Source organism: Hemitrygon akajei, chromosome 1 (genome assembly GCF_048418815.1).
Source record: "Hemitrygon akajei chromosome 1, sHemAka1.3, whole genome shotgun sequence".
NCBI lineage: Eukaryota > Metazoa > Chordata > Chondrichthyes > Myliobatiformes > Dasyatidae > Hemitrygon > Hemitrygon akajei.
Window position 1 is genome coordinate 158694921 of NC_133124.1, and position 9812 is coordinate 158704732.

At 45.2% G+C, this 9812-nt stretch overlaps 1 non-coding gene across 1 annotated transcript; it reads left to right on the plus strand.

The window, feature by feature from the left end:
- Nucleotides 1-5582: 5582 nt before the first annotated feature.
- trnag-ucc (transfer RNA glycine (anticodon UCC)) lies at nt 5583-5654 on the plus strand. Its single transcript has one exon. It is a non-coding gene; the product is annotated as a tRNA-Gly (tRNA).
- Nucleotides 5655-9812: the final 4158 nt, after the last annotated feature.

Below are 9812 nucleotides of genomic sequence, written 5' to 3' on the forward strand. Positions count from 1 at the left end.
AGATTATTAAGGGATTGGACAAGATAGATGCAGGAAATACGTTCCAGATGCTGGGAGAGTCCAGTACCAGAGGGCATGGTTTGAGAATAAGGGGTAGGTCATTTAGGACAGAGTTAAGGAAAAAGTTCTACTTCCAGAGAGTTGTGGGGGTCTGGAATGCACTGCTTCGGAAGGCAGTGGAGGCCAATTCTCTGGATGCTTTCAAGAAGGAGCTAGATAGGTATCTTATGGATAGGGAAATCAAGGGATATGGGGACATGGCAGAAACCTGGTATTGATAGCAGATGATCAGCCATTATCTGAGAATGGCGGTGCAGGCTCGAAAGGCCGAATGGTCTACTTCTGCACCTATTTTCTATTGTCTATTGTCTACTGTCTATTTCGTTTTCATAGCAGAGGAACCAGACACACTGGTCAGGCAGCAGTTACAGTCTGTCACATGATGCTGCTGCTCTCGCCACGTCATCAGGACATTAAACGGCATTGACCTCCGACTACCTCAGAGCTAAGCTCTAAGATCGACGAATAACGTTACGCAAAGAATGTGCGGACCCCAGCGTTTGTCGTGGTCGCGACCAGAGCGTCCAAGTTGCCAATAAAAGCTAGTTCCATTCTTTTGTGATTGGTACATATCTCCCTAAGCGCTCGTTAGTCAAGCCCATGAATTTGGTTACAATGGCATCCAAGGAATCTAGAACTGAAATATAAAAAAACAAAGGTGTCGAATATAATCGGGAAATATAAGTATTTTAATGAAACTCAGAACAGCGTGACACAAACGATCGAAGAATAGACGAAGTTGTCGAGGGGTTAAGGCGATGGACTGAAAATGCACTCTGCTTTCCACGCGTGGGTTCGAGTCCCAGCCTCGTCGCGGATGGCTCACATTGGGGACCACATATTGAAGCTATCACTTCATAGAATTCACAACCTTCATCTTTTGTGACACGAACGCCCGCGACTTTGTCTGGGAATCTGGAGAAAAAAAGCAATGTCCTTCAATTGCAGTTTGTCAATAAAGCTGGCCATAATACCAGAAGATATAAGGGCAGAGTTAGGGCATTTGGCCAATCGAGTATGCAGCGCCATTCCATCATGTCCGATATATTATCCCTCTCAATACCATTCTCTTGCCTTCTCCCCGTCGCCTTTGACAGGCTTCATAATCAAGAACCTGTCAAATTCCGCTTAAATAAAACCCATTTTCTTGGCTCCACCGATATCCCCGCACTGAACTCCACATATTCGTAACCTTCTGGTGACAAAACTTCCTCCTTATCCCTGTTATAAAGAAAATCCTGATATTCAGCGTTTGTGCTCTCTTGATCCTAAACGCACCCGCGAATGGAAACATCCTCTCCATTTCCAGTGTATGTAGGCCTTTCAATATCCGATAGGTTTTAAAGGGAACTCTTCCGCCTTCTGATAAACTCCAACGAGTGCAGGGACAGAGACATGAAACGATCCACATACACTAAAGCTTTCATTCCGGGATCAATTTCTTCACCGATCTCTGGACCCTTTCCAATGGCAGCACAACTGTTCTTAGATAAGGGCACAGACTTCTCATCTTGTTCCAAGTACGGTTTGACCAATATATTATAAAGAGTCAAATTTACAGCCTCGCGTTCATTTTCTTGTTCTCTACAAATGAATGTTGACATTGCACGTGTCATCCTTACTACCAACTCAACCTACATTCACCCTTTCGGGAATCCTGCACTGTGTGTCACAATTCCCTTTGCATCTGCGTTTTCTGAATTTATTTTCCGTTTAGAACATAGTCCACACACTTATTGCCTTCAACAAAGTGCATATCCGTTCAATTCCCGATACTGTATTACATCTGACAATTTTTTGCCGAGTATGTGTATGTTCTCGTCATGAGATGCATGAATCTGCGGAAAAGCGGCGAAATATCCGGACCGAAGAAGCACAAAACCGCAAACGTTGCCATGGAACTTTCCAGGCAAACTCATGAATGGTGAGTGGGACCAATTAGCACCGACGATTGACCATCCATCTGTTCCTTAGCTTCCAATGACCAGCTTTTATCTTTCACTCAGACTCCTCTGATATCCTGGGTTACTTGCTAACTGATCATTTTTCAGTGACATATATTTCACATCCACTGTGGGAATCCTGGAGTAAAACATCACTGGTAATTACGCTGTCGAAATGGTAAACAACAAAACTCCGGCCGGTTTGATTAGGAGGACGCGCCGTAGGCTGATAGTAAGGTGAGAGATGTACAAGGGTAACGGGGAAAAGATCTGGAGTTATTTGGGAGTAACTCTACATGGGCTGCACATTGAGTCCGGGGCGGAGCCTGGTCCAAGATAAACATTTACCTGACGTTGCGGAAGAATTCAGCGGTCTGTTACTGATCTATATGCAAACATGGGATATTTTGACCATGTTTAAATTTTACATGAAAATACAGCAACTTATATATATATGGAAGTGTTACAATAATCGTCCCTTGTAATAATGATCAGTGAGGTACAGAGAATCTACAGTTACCTACAAGTAACTTTTATTGTTTCAATTAAAAGCTTGTGGGTTCATAAACTGTCACCGTATTCACTCTACCAGATTACGTACTCTACATTCAGCCAGAGACTCATTCCACCGAGATGTAACACTGAGCGCCATAGGAAGTCATTCCTACCTGTGGCCATCAAACTTTACAACTCCTCCCTCGGAGTGTTAGACACCGTGAGCCAATAGGCTGGTCCTGGACCTATTTCCACTTGGCATGATTAACTGCTTAAAAGTTAATTATTTATGGATTTATATTTCTATATTTCTTCACTATTCTTGGTTGGTGCGGCTGTAACGAAACCCAGTTTCCCTCGGGGATTAATAAAGTATGTCTGTCTGTCTGTCTGTTTGTCTGAATCCCTGACTGTCCATGAAGTGTCAATTAAGGGAAAAGATGTTACCCAGGAAATGAGTCTACGCTGGCCCTGCGTTCCTTGTGGTCCAGATCTCCACGTGGAACCCTCCTTACCGGGGAAGGTTGGTCTCTGCCTGTTGCACAGTTACCGGCCCCACGTATTTGAAGTTCCTGAGTTTTATACTGTTTCTCATCAATTGAACAATTGGATCACCGTCCCATTGCCTGCAGGTCACCTGGCCTACTTGGGTCGCCATCTTACTGGTCAATGTACAGAGGTACAGCCAATATTGTTTCATGGCTCTTCCCACCCCAGCCTTGTGTATTTGTGATTTTGCACTCTGACTGGGTCCAACCAGTTAAATGAGACAACCGAGACAGAGTTTAAAGAGATTACCGATTGCAGATCTGCCACGTGACATAACAAGTAGCTACTCCTCTGAGAATGTTCTCAGGTTTATTGCTCTGATTACATTGTCGCAAAGCAAGAATCAGTTCATAGTCCATTCCCTTTACATCACAAAGTGCTGCTTATTAGAGAATGGTCTCAGGTTCAGCAAATGATTATCTGAAGCTCCTGTGTCCACATTCAGTTGTTGATTAGATTATCCCAGAGCAAGAAACTGTTCAGAGTCCACAAAATGGGGGAAACAAAGACAACTTGCTTGTCTGCTTCCCTTGTCTTTGATCAGACTGAGATTTCTTCTGGCCAACAAATGTACCGAGTCCCAACTATTTCTGATCTACCATCTCCTACCGTCATCTCGTCTCGAAACCAAACGGTCCCCAGGATACCTACACTACATTACCGTCATTATACAGGAAGGTTTCAATCATCCTTTTCGACATTCCCAGAGAACCACGATGTTCGCATTGTGATCAGTCTGTCCTCCTGTATCCTTTAACAGGAATGGAATGCGTGATAAAAATGGTAATATATTTGATTTCGGTCTACGACTATTGTTCAGACATATTGCTGACGTTACTAATATCCTTCTGAATACCGTTAGTAAATCTACCGGCATGAAGATGTTTATCACAATAAGATATGAAAGTGATCATTACCGTGAAACCCACAGCATCTTCTACCCCAGTCCTTCTGCTCTTACCGGACGAGCTTTCCTCGTCCAAACCCGTTCCTTTCGAATCATTTTCCTTTTATTACTTGCTAAAGTCCATTCCATACTATCACTTAATTACCCATCTGAATTTCCCATAATCGTCTCCACTCAGTCACATTATAGGTGGTGCAAACCGCCAGTTTCCGTCAATGTCGCCTCGACACTCTCTGGTTGTCTGTCCCTCCCCCGTGACCGGTCGCCTTCCAGAACCCAGTTCCGATTGCCGGTCTGAGGTGTTTGCCGGATCTCTCCGGTCCACCACCTCAGTTTACTGATTCCGGGCCCTGGTACTCCCCATTCCCGGCTGCTTTGAAGCCGCTGCTGCTGATGGGTGAGGGAATGGGACTGCGCATGTCTTCAGCTGTACACTGTCAATAGGTGTAAAGCCGCAGCCTCACTGCGCATGTGTTCGACTGTCACAACTGAGAGAAGCTCGGCCAGACCTTCCCCCAATTCACTTTATGGGTGTTTGAGCGGAGGTTCTGCCGACTGTAGGAGGGGCGAAATTGCTATAAGCCCGGAATTAAACATATGTCCACTTGGATTATTCTCTGCGAAGTGCACCAGGTGTCCCTTTGTCTGTCTTCTCCACACAGTAACGCAGCTGCACTGAAATAGACGTGCGGGAGTTGATAACTTACAGCAATAGTCCCGGTTTAATAAATTCGTGGTGACGGATTCGGTCATTGAGTGTAACTCCGAACAGCGCTTAGATACAGACTCGCTGAGCGAATGTCTGGGGAAAAAGGTTTAACACAACGAACCATGCTCTCGGGAAACTCTCCCGTTCCAGGCTCACTGCAGACGTATTCCATAGTCTCAATAATCACTACAACACCTTTGTTTTGGCTCATATTTGTAACAGGGAACAGTCTTCCCATCGGGGAACCGAACTCCCACGTGACCGGCGGGGCTTTAACCACTGAACTAACGAGGGATATACAAGGATATGGGATCTGTCACACGGATTTCAGGTTACAGGAGAACTCCAGATTCACCCAGACGTTTGTATGTTGAGTGTCAGCCTGGCGCTTTTTACCCATCCCCTTCTCACTGTGTGACTGGAGGGGGTCTCAGGATTCTTTAGCGCTTCAGTCACCTACTGTCTTCAAGGTCTGTCCAAAGGAAGGGCTTCCATCAGCGTGTGGTTTGAAAGGGCAATTATAATCATGATTTAGAACCATAGAACATTACATCAGACCTTTTGGCCCTTCTTGGCCGTGCCAAACCATTTTTTTGCCTAGTCGCACTGACTTGCACCTGGCCCATATCCCACCATACACCTCTCATCTATTTACCTGGTTTGTTTATCCATTTGGTGATGCGCGAGGCAGTAGCTCTTTGATTCGTCCAGGGCACGGTTCTAACTCAGTCTGATTCTTGGAGTATGCTCGCCGTGGGTTGTATAGCTCTGGTCTTTTGGGGATGGTCACATTAATTAACCGGGATAGGTCCTGCAGCAGAGTGAGCAATGATCCGACAGAAACCAGCTCGGGGATTGATCCAGTCACATGGAACTATGGGAGACGCCTCACTACTCAAATCCTTTGCAACGTCATTGAGCGATGGTGGTATAGTGGTGAACATAGCTGCCTTCCAAGCAGTTGACCCGGGTTCGATTCCCGGCCATCGCAGGTTGTACAGTTTTAGACTACATAACAAATAAACCTCTTACATAGACAAGAAGTACGCAAAATTCCAAGGGCCAAATAATCGACGCACGCTAATTCACGCCGTGAATGTAAATTGATTCATTAATTATCATTCACTGTGTCGTGGATCAGAGATGGAATTAACGGCCCTCAAGAGTTTCTATTTAATTCCTGTTCTGACTGACTTCCAGATTCAAGAAGAATGGACACTTCACAGGAAGGATCGGCAGGATTTGTGAGCTGCTGCTGGGGTGTTGCCTGATTAAAGTGTTTGAGCTTGTTTGCCGTCATTGAAATATCAGAGCCTGAGAGAAAACTTGACCGAATTATGAGGTAGAAAATTATGAGAGACGTACATTGGGCAGATAGTCAGAATGTTATGCTCTGGTCCGGAGCCCGCATTCGGGGTATTGAACCGGTCCGTGGACTCCGGACTCCGGTGTCTTGTAGCCGTCCCTTCTTTCGTCCTTGAGCCCAATTAGTCACACCTGTGGATCATCGTGTCTTGTTGGGTCTCAACGAGGCGCACCTGATGCCCATCGGCTGGCGGTGCATTTCGGGGTCTCTGCGACTGAGAGGAGTTGGGGTGTGGGTGTCGCCCTGGCTTGGAGTTCCCCTAGTTAAAGACGAGTTCTTCGAGTAAGTCCGGCAGTCACCCTGGACCTAGATCCCTTCCTGTCCCTTGTCTCCGTCGGGCAAGCCTGGCCGGACTGCCGTTGCCCGGCGGCGGACTTTGCCCCTTTCCATCACTCGCTGCCGACGGGTTGTGTCCCGCGACCTGCTCAGGCCACCGTGTTTCTTCTTGGGAGGTCCGCGCCCTGCCTAGGAGTCATGCGGCCCACCCAGAGGTCTCTGCACCTACCTATCTCTCGTTGTCTACGGGTTGTGCCTCACTACCTACCCAGGTGTCTCGTGACATGCCCAGGCCCCCGTATTCCTGCCTGGGAGGTCCGGACCCTGCCCAGGAGTTATGCGGCCCGCCCAGTGAACTCCAAGATCCTGCCTTGCCTGAACTCCGGGATCCTGCCTTGCCTGAACTCCAGTATCAACCTTGCCTGAACTCTAAGACTCTCCTGGAACCCCAGAATCACCTTGAACGTCACGTCCCTCACGCACACCACGATCACCACATCTTGTCTATCGTTTAGTTGTTCCCGTCCTGCCCCTAGTACTTCAGTGCCTGCGTCCTGCGCTTGGGTCCAGCCTCCTGTCCCCTTAGGATACAGAATTGGTTTCCAGGGTAGGTTTGCATGCCAAGACGTTGGCTGTACATAACACAGAGGTTGATAGATTCTTGATTAGCCAGGACATGAAGGGTTATGAGGAGATGTCAGAATATTAGGACTGAGAGTGAGAATGGATCAGTCATGGTCGAGAAGTAGAACAGATTAGAAGGGCCAAATGGCCTAATTCTGCTTTTATGCCTGATGGTTCCTGTAAATATTTAAATTAAATAAGTACTGCAAAAACTCAGTGAGGAGGAGTTAATTGGTTTTATGATAATTCAGAAATTAGACAGCAGAGGGGAAGAAGTTGCCCCTGCATCATTGAATGTCTGTCTTCAGGCTCCTATAGCTCTTTCTGGATGGTAGCAATGAAAAGAGGGCATGTCCCAGGTGCTGGGAGTCTTTCATAGTGAATATCGCTTTCATGAGGCATCACTGGCATGTTGCTGTCTGTGTTTAAAATTTTCTACAGTTCTATCCTGTGTAGTAACCTCACCCGATAGCAAATGATTAAGCACTCATTAGAATGCTCTCCGTGATGCAACTATAGAAATTTGGGAGTGTCTTGGGTGTCATATCAGATCTCCTTAAGCTCCCAAAAAATATATATGCACTGTCATTGCTTTCTTTGTTGATGCATTGGTATGTTGGGCGAAGGATGGATCCTTAAGTAATTTGAAATTGCTCTCTGCTTCCAATCTGATCCCTCTATAAGGACTCCTCTGTTTTCCCTCATCTTACCTTTGCTGAAATCCACGATCAGTTGCATGATCTTACTGATGTTGAGTGCAAGATTTTTGCTGGGACACCACTCAACTACCTGATATATCTTGCTCCTATATGTCTTGTCATTACCATCTGAAGTTCTGCCAACAATAATAGATTTGTCAGCACAGTTATAAATGTATTTGAGGGTCCTAACCTCACAGTCATTGGTATAAAGAGAGTAGAGCAGTGAGCTAAGTATACAAACTTGTGTTGCCTCTGTATTGATTGGTAGAGAGGTGGGGAAGTTATTGCGAGTTACACAGATTGTGGACCTCGGAGAGGAAGTCAAGGATCCAGTTACAGAGAGATGTACAAAGGCCCAGCTATTTGAACAGAACTTTATGAATGATTGCGTTAAATGCTGCATTGCAATCAATAACCAGCATCCTGAGATAGCTATTTGTATTGTCCAGGTGACCCAAGGCCGCAGGAAGAGCCATTGAAATCGCGTCTGCTGTAGACGTGTTATAGCAGTAGGCATGTTGCACTGGGCCCAGGTCCTTGCAGATCTGCAAAGATTGTGGACTTCGGAGAGAAAGTTAAGGATCCAATTGCAGTGGGACGTACAGAGGCCCAGCTTTTTGACTCTAAACATAACCAAACTATCAAAGAATTTAATAACTGCTGATGTGTTTGTTACTGGATAATAGTTGTTAAGGTAGCTCACCCTAATCGTCTTGGGCACTGGTATGCTTGTTATCCATTTGAAGCAGGTTGTGACCTCTTGTGTAGCAATGAAAGATTGGAAATATCTTTAAACACCAACAGCAGATGGTTGGTACAGGTTTCCAGAGCCCTGCCAAGTACTCTATTGGAACCTATAACATTGTGAAGGTTCACCCTCTTGAAAGACAGTCTGCTGTCAACTTCTATGGGTTTTTCTCAGTATAGGGGAAGCCGTGACAGATAGTTCTAGCCTTTGCCCCAGTAGCCCATAGGGTGTGTTTGTAAGTACAGCCACAGGAAGATAATATGGATGGATCTGGCAAACATGGCTAAGATCAAGCTCTCTAATTCCAGGGATTCGATTCTTTGAAGAAAAGCATACTTTTGAGAAATCTTGAACAAACTTTCAGTGAATGAGAATGTCAGACTATATGGAAAATGTACAAAATGCTTTCATCACATTTAGTCCTTGAGAAATTCAAAAGTCTTATTTATTTCTCTGGACCTTTCTACCCATGAGAGCATTTTTCATACAATTCTCTCTGGGTAGATAATGATATCGAACCCCTGTCATCCGGGAAAAAAGTGACCTTTACATTTCACATCACAAAAAATACCTCACTACATTGGGAAAGACAGCTGCCCTCCTTTTCGTACACATCGACATTGATGAGCTTACCACCATCCAATCACGTTGGGGTTGGGAGGAGAGGAGGGAGTAGTTAGGGTAATCAGAATGTCTCTAGGATCAGCCAGGTAATAACATTTGGTCATTGTAGCTCTGTGGGACATGACCACAACTGGAAATAATACAAATGGAGAGCCAAACTGAGCCACGACACAGATTGAAATCACACAGGGTTGGGTAATTCTGATATAGACAGAAAAATAAAGAACTGGCTGGTCAGTCTGGGTACCTGATCCGCGCTCAGTTAGAAGATCAGGAGTTGTTCTTCCAATTTGGGTTAAACCTCTCTATAACTGTAATATCAAACATCGCCGGGAGCATTAAATTTATTTGATCTAAAATGCTGTTCCTCACCTATTTATGGCTTTTATAAATCTATTTTTACAGATGTGATACAACGAAGAACTAGTGAGTAGGAATCTCAAACACAACAACATGTCAGTTCTGATGTAACTGTCCAGAGATTTAAGAAATGACACAATATTCCCTCTGCAACACCAATATGTCTGTTATTGATCCTTTGAGATGAAGAATTATCTCATCCCAGCTGTAAAAGTACTTTGTGACTGGATTTTTTCCCCCAGTAAATTCAGTGGAATCCACTGGAACCAGAAAATTTACAATAGTGAGGGGCCGTTCACCTGCTCTGTATATAGGAAAGGATTCACTCACTCCGCCACCATGCAAAGATGCCAGTGAGCTGAGAAGGGAGACAGACTGTTCCATTGTTCCGTGTGTGAGAAGAGTTTCACTCAGCAATCTTAACTGCTGACACATGAGCGAGTTCACACT